Source organism: Tupaia chinensis, unplaced genomic scaffold (genome assembly GCF_000334495.1).
Source record: "Tupaia chinensis unplaced genomic scaffold, TupChi_1.0 Scaffold145860_1, whole genome shotgun sequence".
Taxonomy (NCBI): Eukaryota; Metazoa; Chordata; class Mammalia; order Scandentia; family Tupaiidae; genus Tupaia; species Tupaia belangeri.
Window position 1 is genome coordinate 620,235 of NW_006205718.1, and position 14,160 is coordinate 634,394.

Genomic DNA, 14,160 nt, shown 5'->3' on the forward strand with positions numbered 1-14,160 from the left:
ATTAATTGGCTCTGCAATAAACAGTCAGCACTTTGTCATAATATTGTAAAATCTTTGCATTCGTCTTTACTTTTAGAATCAACTCAGGGTGAAAACAAAGATTATTCAAACATGATTCCAAAATATAATGTAGACTCTTTCAACTTTAGCAATGTAAAAGTTAAACTGAGAAACAGAGATGAAAGGAGAGGGAGGAAGTACAAGAGTTTGGGATCTTAATGTTCTCATCTTACAAAATAGTAGTCAAGAGGTAGAGTCTTTAGTTGCTGTCAAGAGATACAGAGGCTCTAGTACAGTATTTAAAATACCAAAGCTAAAGGAACTAAAAGTTTATTCTTTAGAAGAAAGGAAAGCAGGGACCAGCAATTGGCGTAATGGATATGTTGCTGGACTCCCATGTAGTAACTGCGTTTCGAGTCCTGGACCCGGTGGAAGAAACTGTGGCATGGCCATCCCCCCGGGGGGGTGATTTCTCACTTTCTGTCTCTCTGTCTCTCTCTGTCTTTCTGGTGAGTGCACACACCCTATAGCAAAAACTTCTAAAAAAAGAAAAGGAAAAAAAAAAAAAACAGGAAAAGAAAGGCAAAGAAGAAAGGAAAGGAGAGGATGAGCGTGTAAATAAACCAAATCCTTGTTCATCATAGAAGGAAGACAATTCATACTGTTTAGATTGACAGCAGTACTGGTGTGCCATTTAATATATGTGGGAGCCAGACTAAACTTCTGAGGAGTGTGCTAAGATTGAGGATGAGTAGGGCAGGAGGTAGGACCCTACCACTGAGTGAGGGTAGCAGGGAGTTTACTATAAACCATATATATGTATTACTTTGTGGGGTTTTTTAAATTTTATTTTCTATGAGAGAGAAACACACATAGAGACACACACATGCATACACCCAGTAGGGTCTTCATACCATAGTCCACCCCAGTCTTAGCTGACTTGAATTACAAGCACACATGCATGAACTTCGGCATGATGAGGGAGGTCCTAGCACATTAACCCAGTCCCATGTAAGTTCAGTCGTGTGACTACTGTGCCACCACCTGGCCCTATTTTGTTATCTTTTATTTTTAAAATGATTATTTCCAAAAGGATTGATGAAAATTTTAAAATCTAAAGCCCATGGAAAGTGTGATACAGTCTTCATTTTTAACTTAAGAATATTCTAAATTATATAATACAGTGTAGGTCCTAATACACAATTGAAAATTATCCTTAACCATTTTAATTTTGAAGTTAATTTTATATTTTCTTTTTTTTTTTTTTTTTTTTTTTGGAGAGGTTTTTTCTATAGGGTGCATGCACTCACCAGAAAGACAGACAGAAAGCAAGAAATTCCCGCCCCCCCCAGCCCGGGGGGTGGGGGGGATGGCCATACTGCAATCCCTTCTCCTCCATTCTCCTCAGGGTCTTGGGCATGCACATATACGTGCCCAGCATGAGTTTAAGCCACAGGGTCCGGGACTCAAACCGTGGTCAGCTATGTAGGAGTCCAAGACATAGTCATTACGCCAACTGCTGGCCCCTAATTTTATATTTTCAAAGAACTTCAAGCTTGTAGAAGTTGCAAGAATGACAAAGAAAGCTTCCATAAATGTTTATCCATATTTTAAATAATTTTCTATCTCTTACTTTCTCTATATATACATATATAATAATTATTTTCAAACCATTTGAAAGTAGGTGTATGGATAGATAGATAGATATAGATATCATGTCCTTTCATCTTTAATGTGTTAATGTATCTTTCCTCTTATAAAATTATGGTATAGTTATCAAATTTAAGAGATTTAACATTAACATATTTTTATTTAACTATATTCTCTAGTTTTCTCAATTACTACAGTAACATCCGTTATAGTAATTTCTCCCCCCTCCCGCCCCCAGAAAAGAATCACATATTGCATTTAGTTGTTTTATTTCTTTAGTCTTCTTTAATCAAAAACAGTTCTTCAGCCTGCCTTTTTTCAATCCATGACATTGATATTTTTAAAGAGTAAAGATCATTTATTTCATAGAATTTTCTAAAAATATAGCTACTTTATAGAATTTTAATTTGGGCTTGCTGTTTCCTCATAATTAGATTCATGGTATACATTTGACTGGAATGCTATGTAGTTCTTGATTTAATTTTTATTTCATTGATTTCTCCTGCTATCTCAAATCTGCTATTGAGTAAATCTAGTGAATTTTTTTTTTTTAATTTTGGATTTTTTCAATCCTAGGAAGTTCATGTTTCTTCGTATAGTTTCCTTTTGTGGAGTCATTGTCATTGAGTTTTCTTTCATTCTTTGGCCACAGTTTCATTTAGTTCGACTCCTTTGCTGCTGAGAACAAGACATTTCAGGGGAAAAATATCGAAGATTTTCTACTGATCGTTAAGCCTCCAACTCTCAAACTTGAGTGGTAGGGAGCCCCTCTAGTCCTTTCTCTGTCTCTGTCTGTCTCTGTCTGCCTCTCTCTCTCTGTCTTCTGATTTTCTTGGAATTTTTCCTTTAAAAAATGTTTAAGTATTCTCTTGTCTTTTAGATCCTCCTTTATCTTGCTAATAATCTCTCCCTCCCCTCTAGGAGAGTCAAGGGGCAGGCCTTCAGAATAAGCCTCCTTTGCAGGAGAAAGGAGCTGAGGAGTTTCAGAAGGTGAGGAAATTCTTGCAATATCTAAAAGAAATACACACTATAAAAAAAGAATCAAATGAACCTGTTAGAGATGAAGACTATAATACAGGAAGTCAAAATCTCCCTTGAAAGTATTCAAAGCAGACTGGATCATACAGAAAATAGAATCTCAGATGTAGAAGATAGAATCATTGGCCTAGAAAAATCCACCATAAAGACTGAAAAAATTCCCAAAAAAAAAAAAAAGAGAATAACATACAAGAAATACTAGATACCATCAAACGTCCAAACATCCATATAATTGGTATCCCAGAAGGCGAAAAGATTCATAAAGACATTGATAATCTATTCCATGAAATTTTGCAAAGAAACTTTCCAAACCTAGAGAGGCATTCAAAGATCCAGTCCCAAGATCCAATCCCTAGAAATACAAAGGACTCCAAATAGAGTCAACCCAAGAAGTTCTTCTGCAATACACATTATAGCCAGATTGACCAAAACTACAAAGACAAAGATACTAAGACTGGAAAGAGAGAAATGGCAAGTTACCTACAAATGATATCCCCTCAGGCTAACCACAGACCTCTCATAGGAAACAAGGTGAGTGAGGAAAAAATGGGAGAATATATTCAAAGTGTTAAGGGAAAAGCAATTTCAACAAAGAATACTGTACCCGGCAAGATTTTCCTTCATATGGGAAGAAAAGATGAGAACATTCTCAGATAAACAAAACATCAAAGAGTTTACCAACACCATACCAGATCTTCAAGAAGTTCTCAAAGGAGTGCTATACCAGAAAAAATTAAATTAAATTTCTACACAGAAATAAGAGTTCAAAAATTAAGAAAATGGCCAACTTAATCATAGGGACAACTATGGAGTTGAATATTATATCCCAGAATTTAATTGTGAAGATAAAACCACAGATAAAGTACATGAGACTGAACTGATGAAATAGCGTTTTATGACTTTTGACTAAAACATTGCTAATTTTCTTCTAGGCTTTGTTTTCCAGTTTTAAGGACTTTTGTCCTATCTTGAGCTGACAATAGGTTTATGTGCCTACCATTTGAACAGAATCCTAGCCTGTTTCCTGGCTTTAAGTTTTAAGCAAAGCTCCTTAACATTTCTTTGATTTATTAAAGTTAAAACGGCTTTTATTGAAATTAAAAAATATATTTAAAAATACCAAAATAAATAAATAAATTTTAAAAAAGGAAATTATAAGAATTTTTAAAGAAATTTTATTTTTTAGATAATACAGTCTAACAATTCTGAATTCTGACTTTTTTACTGAAGGTTGTTTTGGAGGAGGTGAAGTAACTTGCTTGGACTTAAGCTTTAGAATCTTTCTCCGCTATTGGTGAATAGCCACCTATATCTTCGCTTAGTTTTTTGTTTTTTTTTTTAAATTCTTACTTTCATCTTTTAAACCTGACTTTCTAGGATTAGATAGTGTAGTGGAAAACCAACAATTTGGGTAGACGTTGTCCTCAAATACCTTGATCCCTTAGCCTTCAATTTTCCTCAGTTCTATTGATTTGTCTATGTATCAGTTGGGAAATGTACAACGTTCAGCCACTTTTGAAGCCTGCCTTGACCTTCACTTTCCACTGAACTCTCTTGGATCCTTCCTAAGCATGATTCATGGTCAGTTAGAGATGGGTAGACAGTTGATCTAGCTCTTCCATGACTCAAGATTTCAGGATCTCCCTGTTAGATATCTGACTGATTCAACATTAGACCCAATTTTCACTGGGACCATAAACTCATGTTTATGACTATTAACAGAGCTATAGGTTTTTCCTTTTCCTTTCTATTATGTTTTCTTTTCTTTTTTTTCCTTTTTTTGGGGGGAGAGGTTTTTGCTATAGGGTACGTGTGCTCACTGGAAAGACAGAGAGAGACAGAGTGACAGAAAGCGAGAAATTACTCCCCAGAGGCAATGGCCACGTTACAATCCCTTCTCCTCCATTCTCCTCTTGGGATCTTGGGCACGCACGCATACGCACCCGGCGTGAGTTTAAGCCACCGGGTCTAGGACTCAAACCATGGTCACTACATGGGAGTTCAGCAACATAGCCATTACGCTAACTGCTGGTCCCACTACTATGTTTTCTTTTACTGATACCACTCTGAGTTTTTGCCCTCTTCACCATACCAAGTTTACTCTCCTTGGCAACAAAGCTCGGTTTTCACTTGCCAATTCTGCAATGGTGAAGCTACAATTTATGCCATGAATTTCTAGTGGAGGTGAGAGGAAACAGAATCTGTAGAATGGTGAAAGAAAAAGACTTCAGCAAAAGACCCAGCAGGCATAACTATGAGAATAAGCAACTCAACAGATAGTGTGTGGGCTCTGATACTCTTACCCAAACTTCCTGCAATTTTTCATGAATAAATACTTTACAATTTTATATTGATCTTTGGTTGATTTTTGGATCCCTGAAATGATTTTTGCCCAGTTTTATATTTATTTCAGGGGAAGAGCATATGCCAGCTTCTTGATGCACCAGAAGTTCCACTCTCCCTCTGACCCACTTGGAATTTACTCCTGTATATAGCATAGATCTAGTTTTCTTATCCACTACATGGTTATCCGGTTGCTTCACATTATGTTTAATGTCGATCTTTACCCCACCTTTATCATATAGTAAATTTTTATATGCATTTGGTTTGTCTCTGAACTTTCTATCTTCTTCCATTAGTTTGCCTACTTGTATGCCAGTACTTCATTGTTTTAATTATAGAGATTCTGTAGTATGTTTTAATATATCACAAGACTGATCCATTCCTTCACTCATCACCCAGCCACCCACACCCACTCACACACACACACACACACACACACACATACACACATACACAGAGAGAGAGACACACACACACATAGAGAGAGAGAGAGAATTGTTTCACTATTTCATGACTATTCTTGCATGTTTATTTTTCTACATGAACTTTTACCATCTCTAAATGCAGAAGAAAAAGAAACACATATTATGTTTTGGATAAATTACATTAAATTTATTATAAATTAACTTAAAGATAGCCACCATATTCTATCCAAGAATAAGGCATGTATTTCCACCTGTTTATGTCTACCTCTGTGTCTCTCAGAAGCATTTTATAGTTTTCTTCACATAGGATTCACACATTCCTTGTTGTTTATTTCAAAATATTTTAGCCTATCTTTTTATTGTTGTTCATATTATCTTTTTATTAAAGAATTGTCTTATTTAATTTTATTCATCATCATTTTTTTTTTTCAATTTGACCACAGAGCAACAGAGAGAAACAGAGAGAGAGGGAAAGTAAGAAAGCAAGCCACCAAGTCCAGGACTCAAACTGTGGTCAGCCATGTGGGAGTCTGGTGCCTTAAACACCATGCCACCTGCCAGCCCCATTGATACTGTCTTAACCACATTTAAAATTCTAATAGCAATGACCTTCAGTCTAAAATCAGAACACAGGGATAGTGAAAGCAAAGAACATGGACTTTGGTGTCAGCTAAACCTGGTATCACATCCTAATTCCTCCTCTCGTTTAGCACATGACATTGAATAAGTTATAGCCTATTTGAGTCTAAGTTTCTTCATCTGTAAAAGCTAGATGACGATACTCATCTCTAAAGGATATTGTGAGGATGAAATTAGATACCGTATATAAAATGACCAGCACACAAAGTTGTCACTGCCACCACTCCCTCTCCTTATGAAGTAATCACTGATTCTTAAATGACAAGTATTCACTTTTATGTATTTCTGAAACTGTAGCTTATTCTCATAGCTATACCTGCTGGATCTTTTGCTGAAGCATTATTAATAAATTGACAGAAAGATTGGTGGGTAAGCAATGAAGCATAGTATATTTTTTATTCTTCTATATTGAAGAGTATTTGAAGGGTAGCTGGGCTCCCTTTGTGGTTTCTTTACTAATCACTGAACCCTTACTTTAGAATTATTTCACTGTCAGTGAAATTTAGATTCTAAAGCACAAGATCTCCCTCTCTTTGCAAAGCTCCAAAGGTGAGGAGAGAAAGAAACCCGAACCATTTCAAGGTCTTCTCCAGCCCCAGGATTCCTTTATAAGTCACCCTCACTATCTCATCCAGCAGGATGTGTTCTCTCCTGTCTATTTTCTCTCTGTAAAGATGAAGTAATCACCCTTAATGCCACATAAGGTGCTTTGAGATCTCAAGATGAAAAGATTTGGGCTCATAATTTGGAGCTTGGAGGGCTTGATGGTATAGGTTCCAAATCCTCCATTCAGAACCAAAGAATTTGTAATTCTGTTTCCTTTCAAAATAAGTGTACTATGTGTGGAACTGGGGGTGTACTGCTTTTAAAGACACCAAATTTCCAGAAAACAGCCTGTTCGTTTCATTTGGGGGGGGGGGGGGAGGGGGAGGGCAGAAGTTTTTCCTGTAGGGCGCATGCACATGCCAGAAAGACAGAGACAGAAAGACAGAAAGCGAGAAATCACCAACAAAGGGGTTATGGCTATGCCGCAATCCCTTCCTCTCCCTTCTCCTCTCAGGATCTTGGGCACACACGCACACGCACCTGGCCTGAGTTTAAGCCACCGGGTCCTGGACTTGAACTACGGTCGACTACATGGGAGTTCAGTGACATAGCCATTACACCAACTGCTGGGCCCAACAGCCTATTCGATTCTTTTTTTTTCTTTTCTTTTTTTGAGAGATTTTTCACTGTAGGGCGTGTGCGCTCACCAGACAGACAGACAGAGACATAGAGACAGAAAGCGAGAAATCACCCCCAGGGGGGATGGTCACGCCGCAATCCCTTCTCCTCCATTCTCCTCTCGGGATCTTGGGCACGCACGCACACGCACCCGGCGTGAGTTTTAAGCCACCGGGTCCGGGACATGAACCGCGGTCGACTACGTGGGAATCCAGCGACATAGCCATTACGCTAACTGCTGGTTCCCACAGCCTATTCGATTCTAAGACAGCCCTCGGCTGCTGTTCCAGGACCCCTGAGCCAAACAAACCTTCCCAAGTAGCTGGAAGCTGCAGGTGTTTCCCAGCTCCCTCAGATTCACACCTGGAACAAGGACATTCTTGGTTTCATTCTTTGCAGGCTTCCTACTCCTCATTCTCAAGTGGAAACAACAGCTGCCTCTGCCCTGTACTATCCACCCATGAGAATAAGCAACTCAACAGATAGTGTGTGGGCTCTGATACCCCACAACCTTAGATCTGGCAGTGCAAGGGGCTGGTTTTCTCTCAATGGTGGCTTTCATATTCTCTTTTGGCAGTTAAATCCTCTTTTTAAATACAATTTTCCTCTGTAATCCAGACTATAGTATACAATGAATAGTGACAAAACAGTTCTTAATACATACTTATTCACCAACCCATCTCATTGACTCCCACCTGGCCCCCTCCTCTACCACACATTTGCATGCCAGGACCAAGTCACACTTGCAGAACCCTGGGTCTCCTTGCAACATGATCTGAAAGCTGGTAAGAGGAGAAAGAATGTACTTAGCTTTAAAATGAGGTTTTAAAAAAAAGTGAAATTGTAGCCCAGATGGCATTCCTAACACAAACTAATGGTAAAAAGCAGCATTCAGATGGAAGTGAGGGCACTTAGAATAAACCATCCTATCCTCTGCTGTTGTTGATTCTCAGCATGACCATGGGCAGGCTAACTAAGTTCTCCAGGCTTCAGTTCCTTCTTCAGAGAAAGGTTGGTGATATTGACCTATCCCCTTCAGTCTTTCCAAGCAGTCATTAGCAAAGCTCTTTCTTCCTTCAGTAATATTATATAAGGAATAATGGGAAATGATGACAAAAGGTTTTTGCTGCATAAAACTCTCATGTCTTATAATATTATGTGTAAGCCAAAATATAATCCCAATTATAACTATATTTAAAATAATTATTCACTCATATATAATCATTCTCCTTTATTATAGTATAAACTTATACTTGCAATTGATTAAGGCTTGTACATTTTATAACTTTCTAGATGATGCATTTATTCCCTCTGCTTTGTAAGGTATCCACACCAAAACTGGTTCAAAGTAAGTCTGACATTTTTAGGACATGATTTTTAGGTGTATCTGTGTGCAAATTACATTAGCACATCCAAATTAAATTGTTTTTACTTTAATGCATAGTGTCAAACAGATAAATACCTAATTTGTATTCTTGGGAATATAGAGAGTGGTATTAAAAATATCAACATAAAAACATGCTTAAAATCTGAAATTTAGGAATATGCATTGGGATTTTGCCTCATAAAATCATTTGCATCTTAAAACTGATCTTGAGGCTTCTTGAAGAAAAAAAAATGCCAGCACATTCCATACAGAAAGAGAAGACAGCCTATATAGAAGATGAAGACAAGGGAAGAAAACCCAGCCCTTTCTTAAAGCTCTCCTTTCTTCTTACGTTTCTATTGTCCTAAGTATCCCCAACCTCGTTTGTTCAGCCTGGCTTTATGTTACTTATGCCATCCATTTCTATGACTGTATAGAATGTAAAAACATGTTCACACCCATCACATTTAATTTTATTCTTGCAATAATCTTAGAAAACATGGGAAACATATCTCTTTATACCCATTCTTCAGAGAAGGCAACAGGCACTATGTAATAACTAACCACCCAAGCTGCCTGTCCAAATGGGGACCCAGAGCTCTTTCCACTTCCCTGTGCAGTCCACCAAGCACTCATGTCACATGTACTGGCCTCCTGGGCCCAGATGTCGGTTAGAGCCTTCCTGATGGACATTCTCCAGAACAGCAGGCTCCCTCTGGAGGAGCATCAACTGTCCTCGAAAGACCCAAGTTCCACTTCTAGTCTTGACCCTGCCTGTCCCATTTACCAAACTCAGACCTTCACTCACTTTTATCGAGGCCTCAAAACTCCCTCCACAAGCTGGGGGTGCAAATGTGGCCTGTCTATCGTACAGGCATATTAGGGAACTCAGCATAATACATAACACAGGAGGAAATGATCTCCAAGGTGATGGTTTCATTTCACTGTGTCCCATAAGTTCCTGGAGGTACCCTATTTTGAGGCCTATATCTTGAGGGTCAACATCCTTCAGAGTCACCCAGGACCCCAGGAGCAGCTAGGAAGGGATCTTGAAAAGAGAAAGTGCACTGTAGGTGCCTGATCTTCCCTTTATCAGGGATTTGCCAAGAAAGCTATTCCCGAGGGGCCCTTCCTGCCTTCAGTCTAGCCCTAGCAACAGCTCTTCAATTACATCGAGGTCAGGCCTCCAACCCCGCACCCTGCCTCAGCCTCACAAGAGGCCCTCAGTGACTTAATGGAGTAGTAGCCTCAGCTCTGAGATGTAGTAAGTCAGCTCCCAGCTTGCCTATGGAGCCAGCTGGGGCAGCCAAGCTAGAAAGCAGGTGGTGGGATGCAGAGTAAGCAGGCCCAAGTGGCAGCTGCTCCTTCAGCTCCAATCCTGAGGCTGATCCCCTTCCTCTTGTCAGGACAGAGCCCACGGTGCTCCAGGCTCATTAAATGTGTATCTGTTTAAATCTTCAAATTCTTGGATTAGGCAGGTCCTAGCTTGAGAAATCTACACCACTAATCAAGGATGGCCAAATTGGAGCCATCCGGGATACTGAGCTATTGCAGGGCTGGGATGTCTACAGGCCTTAAGCTGGAGGAGGGGTTGAGAAGAAGAGCCCTACATCTGGTTTAACCACATGTTGCACATACAATTTTCAGATGTGCCTCTGAGCAGTTTACAGATGCAGGACTATCAAGTCCACTGGACATCCTGGGAAGGAGCAGCAACTGCCAGGAACCCCTTTCATTTTCATAATGGCTGGAACAAGGCAAGATGTGCAAAATGTGTCTGCATCTAGCCTAGCCTGGTAGCTGTGTCCCAGGCAGAGTTGCTCATTAGCTGCAGGAACTCCATTCTCCTGAAAGTTCTCCTTATCAGATGTCTTAACGTGCTCTGGTGGGATGACAGCTGTGTCCTAGGGAAAGTTGCTGGTCAACTGCAGGAGCCCCAGCCTCTGGAAGATTCTCCTTATCAACTGTCTACAGTGCTCTGGTGAGGTAATAATCTGTCAGTAAGCTCTGGCATTGATTGCTACTAGGCACTGAGCTGCTAAACCACTTACATGCAGTATTTCATTTCATTGTCACCATGGTTGTATGATAAATGAACAATGAGGAAACTGGGGCCCATTCATGCAAGTCAAAGCAGCCCCTAAGTGACAGCAAAACTGAACTAGGGCAGAGTCTGAATTCAGAGCCCGAACTCCTAGTCTAGGCACTGTTCTAAACTGCCTCCCAGACATGAACAGGCTTCACTAAATAAGAGCAGGAGGGCTCTTTTAAGGGAAAAGGAAAAACAAAAACAAACAAATGAACAAAAACCCCTCATTGTTGTGCCTTTTGAGTACCTACTCTGTGCTACACATTTTATATTCATAATCTCCTAATCTTCATGATAATAAATAGTCTTATCTCTGGTTTACAGATTAGAAACATGAGACTCAGGGATGGTAAATGACTCACTCAAATTATCAAACTGATATCCAAACCCAGGTCTGCCTCATTCCAGCCCCATAGTCTTCCCACTAAGCAGATCTGAGAATGTGCTTGTGATGCTCACTGCACTTCAGGAGCTCCTACAGTCCTCTAGCAAAGAGTATTCAAACAAAGATGGTCCCTGTGGTTGTCACAGAATTAAGGAGAAAAGGAATCGGGACTAGGCAGGCACATTCCAGAGAAGTTTCCATAAATCTCCAAATCCTGGCAGCTGCTGACCCACATGTTAAAAGTCATTTCAGAACCATTAACCCAGAGTATCTGAGACATAAAGTCATACATTCTTAAAAAAAGTCTTCCAGGGAACAATGCCAGGCCAGGAATCAGAAGAAATTTGCCTAGATTCTCCTTCTAACTTTGACTTTTGGTAAGTCAACTATCCTCTCAGGTCCTCAGTTTCTCAATAAGACCTCTTAAAGTCCTTTCCACCTCTATTCTCTCATCCTACAGTCAAATATATTTGAGCCAACAAAAGTGACTCCCAACAGAGGGGCCCCGACATGTTAATTATGGAGCATATTCTAAAGAGTGGTCCTAGTCCAGACATGAAGAAAAAGCAGTACTGCAATGGTCCACAAAACCAGAGTTATATGGGAGATTGGGGTTTGATTCCTAGGATTGATTTGTACACACAGAGTGTGTGTGAGTGCCCATCATCCAGGCTAGCTGGGATGGTTGCAGGAGGATCACAGCATGAGATCCTGTTAAGCATGCATATCTCTATAAATAAATAAATGAATCAGTTTAAAAACATTTTGTTACAAATATCAAATGTGCCAAAATAAAAACCTTTCAGGTAACTTCATTCTGACCCATGATGAGTGAGTAGCAGAGAAAGGAGTGGAAGGTCACCTATAGGAATAGCACAGGTAGTGCTTATAGAAGGTCCAAGATGAATGTAGGTGAAAGGTCAGAGGATTGCAAGACTGAGCCATTAGAAAGGTGGCACAGAGGAAGTATCTTTTGTGTTGGATCTTGAAGGACAAAGAAAAGTTTTTCAGGGAAGAAAGACCTTCTAGACAAGAGGACACACTAGTCTTGGTCAATAGTCTTCATCAACCATGATGCTCTACTCTGCAACCCAAAGTGATTTCTACTGCATAATGAAGGGAGGCCTCTGAGTCTGTGCTGCTCTTGTCAAGGTTTACAGCCCACAGTGAAACAGGGCAGGCAGCCTCCTGATATAGGTGGGAGGAGTTCTAGGTTGTAGTTTCTAGGGACTGTTGGGAACAGAGAGTATTCCTTTCCTTTAAGCAACTCCTCCTAGAGTCTAAGATCCTCTTGCGTTACGTTGTTCCCTGACAGACCTGCCCAACTTTGTCCAGTCATGCCCAACCCTGCCCAGCCTGGCTCAGCCCTGTTTTTCTCTGCCCTATTCCACTGAGCCCCAGCATCCTTGCCCAGTTCTGCCCTGGCCTGCTCAGTCTTGCTGAGGTCTGGCCAGCTTGGATGACTTCTGCCTAGTCCTGCTGAGCACAACATGGCCTGATCTGTCCAGTGCTGTCTGACCCTGCCCAGCTCTGTTTTGCCCAGCTTACCCCTGCTCAATCCAGTTCATTTTCTTCTCCATCCTGCCCAGCCAGTTCAGTCTTACCCAGTCAGTCCTGCCAGCCAAGTCCTGCCTGGCCTGCCTCTACCCTACCCTGCCAGCCCTGTCCAGACAACTTTCAGCACTCTCCTGCTCTGTCTTGCTCTGACCACACTACTCCCATTTTTCCAGGATGCAAATAAAGCCTCCTTCCTCTAAGAGGCTATTACCTCTCTAAGGCTATATTCGGGGACATTATAAGAAAGAGCTCTATGAAACCCACTCCAATTGTTAAGGAACTGTTACTTTATGGACTCTCTTTATGGAAATCCTTGGGAAGTTCTCTCTGGACAATAATAGGAATTGAGCTTCTTTTAGTCCACTAGGTTTTTATTTCAGGCATTATGACTTGATGATCGTTCTCACTGAAAAGCCTTGCAAGAAAGGCAAGAGTCAAATAACTAGCCTTGACAAGTACATAGGTTTTCATGGAGTGCATTTTTGCACTAACATTTTTCTGTCTTATAAGGCTGAACTTTTTTCTTTGTTTCTTTCCCCCTCCTAGTTAATTTATTTTTCCATAAATTTCCCTGATTTCTTATCAGAAGGAAGTTTGGCACAAATAAGGAACATTTATTTTTTTTATTTTTAGAGAAATTTTTGTTATAGGGTATATGCATTTGCCAGAAAGAGCGACAAAAAGTGAGAAATCACCCCACCATGGGGATGGCCATGTTGTAATCCCTTCTCCTCCATTCTCCTTTCAGGATTTTGTGCACACATGCATACACCGCTGGTGTGAGTGTCAAGTCCCAGGTTTAGGACTCAAACCACAGTCAACTACATGGGAGTCCAGCAATGTAACCACTACACCATCTGCTGGTCCCCAAAAAGGAACATTTATTATTTTTGCAGTGTTATATGGAAGGAGACCCCTATTTGCTCACATATCTGAACCAAGCATGCAAAAAAGTTCCCCTTCCCTTGCCTGTGGACTGTATCATTCCACTGCTGGGTGGCAAACTGGGCCTCCAGGCAGAGAGAACTTCACACGGAGTGATTGTGCCCATGAGACAGAACAGTTTTTTGTTTTTGTTTTTTATTTTTTTTAATTGTATTTCTTTAATTTATAATTATTTTATTTATTTTTTTAACTTTTTAAAATTTCATTTTCTCTTTTACATTCAATCACATTATTTTGCTTACAAACTGAATATTTCAACACGTGAGCATTTCTTGTAAGTGTTCACAAACTGGATGCACTTGCTATGAGGACTTTAAGAGAATTAAGTTTGAAAAAAGATCTGCAAAAGATAAAATGATTGACAGCTTTAGGCTTCTTAGATACAGAGCTCACAGAGCCGTGATCATTGTTAGAAAATTAATTATCTCAAGGCGGAGGGAAAAAGGAGTCATGTGAACATGGGAGAAAAAAAAAAAACTGAACATCAAATTGCATGTGA